The sequence below is a fragment of the Dendrobium catenatum genome, unplaced genomic scaffold, assembly GCF_001605985.2.
Source record: "Dendrobium catenatum unplaced genomic scaffold, ASM160598v2 fragScaff_scaffold_1480, whole genome shotgun sequence".
In the NCBI taxonomy this organism is placed as follows: Eukaryota; Viridiplantae; Streptophyta; class Magnoliopsida; order Asparagales; family Orchidaceae; genus Dendrobium; species Dendrobium catenatum.
In genome coordinates this window covers 169,801-172,172 of record NW_021319942.1, presented here as the reverse complement: position 1 = coordinate 172,172, position 2,372 = coordinate 169,801, and positions in this window count along the sequence as shown.

Sequence of the window (2,372 nt, the reverse complement as noted above, 5' to 3'; positions counted from 1 at the left end):
AAGTAATGTTTTAATAATCTCTTAAAAACAACATAGAGGAGTTTGTGGTTGTTCAAGGTACGTACTATAAGAGAGAAGATTTCTTGAGAGCTCATGGATGAGAGAGGAAGAATAATGTGAGGTTGAGCGTGAGGGAAAAGTAGTGTGAAGGTTTCACACAGTTACTCTAGGCTTTCTTACCCCTTAGTTCCTTCTGTTGCCTGGTGATTCCTTGAAGCTTCTCTTGTGAGAGAGGCTTCTAAGTCAAGTCCTCTAGATTCTCTACCTTATCTAGGAGGGAGATAAAGGAGAAGAGGTACTCTTCCTTCTCTCGGAGGGAGAAGAAGGAGTTGTGGTTCTCTACCTTCTCCGAGAGGGAAAAAAGGAGTTATGGTTCTTTACCCTTCTAGAGGAGGGAGAAAAAGGAGTGAAATTCTCTTACTTCACCAGAGGGAGAAAAGGAATGAAGGTTCACTACCATTATAATGATGGTGACATAGCTTCTGATACTCTTCCATACTAGGGTTTGGTGAAAGGGATTTTGTTAGGGCTTCTTCGCCTTGCTATGGGGAAAAAAGGAGTCATTTAGGTTACGGAAATACTCAGAGCGGAGGACTATGGGGAGAGGATGTAGGCTTAGATTGTTCAAACCACTAAAAAAATTTTGGTGTGCTTTTCCTTTTTACATTTACTTTTCTACGATTTATTTTTTCTATTATATGAAAGTTAAATTTACTACACAAATTTTAATATTTAAAATCAACTGTAATTAGAATAGGTTGTGGCTTGCAAAAAGAATGACTTGCATGTTTTAAAAATTTATTTTAAATTCTTAATTTCTTACGCATGTTTTTTAAGTAATTTGTTTTGGATTAGTTTTAAAATCATTTTTTGGAAAAATTATTTTTTACATTAATATTTCAGTTGAGTAATTTTTTTTAAGTACCAATTCACCCCACACATCCCTTCTCTTAGTTCACCTTGAGCTAGTTCATTGAGGTCTCGCAACCTCCTCGGACTTTGAAATGGCATCAAAGTGGGTCTTGAAATTTAGATTTTAAAATCTTCAAGTATAGATCTAATGGCACATTTTGGTAATGGGAATACTGCTGAGGGTTATTCCATAACCCGTCCACCCTTTTTTGAAAACATCTTGTTCGACTTCCATAAAATTCATGTCTACATTTTTACTATCCATTGATTATAGTATTTGGCATATAATTCAAAATGGTTCCATCTCATGCAGTTTATGGTGTTATGATTGATATTCCCTTTACTGAATGGAGTTATGAAGACAAAGAAATCGCATAATTAAATGCTAAATGCTCAATTTTTTTTTTTTTTGTGCTTCAAAATCTAAGGATTATATGTAAGTATCAACTTGTACTGCATGGAAGGAGATATGGAATAGATTGTACATTACATAAAAGGGAGCTAGTGAAGTTAAAAAGTTTAAGCTAAACATTTTACTGCTTGACTATGAACTTTTTTTTGCATGAAATCTAGCGAGTTTGTATCTAAAATATACACTAGGTTTAACCAGACAGTGACATCCTTGCATGCACTAGGTAGAAAGCTTTCTAATTCTAAAAAAGTCAATAAGATTTTATGTTGCCTACCTAGTTCTTAGTATGTTAAATTTACTGGTATTTATGAGTCTAAGGATTTGAATGTGTACTCAATTTATAATTTGCTTGAGTTACACATTACCTACGAGAAAGGCATGAGTTAAAGACTAAATGATGTAGGTGAAAAGAAGAAGGAGAAAATTATGGCTCTTAAAGAAAATTATTCAGACAGTGACAACTATGTCATAGAGGAGGATGAAGACATTGCGTTGATGACCCGATAGTTCAAAAGTTCTTTAAAAAGGAAGCAAAGGGGTCCACAATAATGTAGCAAAGGTAAAAGTAAAGGAAATTTCAAAGCATCATCTGACACAATACATTTTGAATGCATGAAACATGGACATCTACAAGCAACTTCCCTAACCTAAAGACCCACCCAATCAAGGAGAAGGGCGAGGAGAAGGCATAATTAAGGAAGGGGAAGAATAGGACACATAAGGCATTTTGGGCTGACTTTGCCCTTGAATCGTTGGAACTAGACGCAGAGGAGGAGGTAACAAACTTATGCCTTATGATAAATAATAATCTTGATCAATCAAATCAAGAAGAGGTATGTTAGCTCTCCTATGATGAATTATTTGTTATTTCAAAGAAAATTCATGATTTGTATAGGAAACTAAAAAAGATGTATGCTAATCTAAACAATGATTTTTCTACTTTGCAAAAAGAGCATTCTAGCTTGATAAATGAACATTCTAGCTTAGATAACAATCACATATCTTTACTTGATGAGTTTAATGCATTAAACAAGAAGCATATAGAATT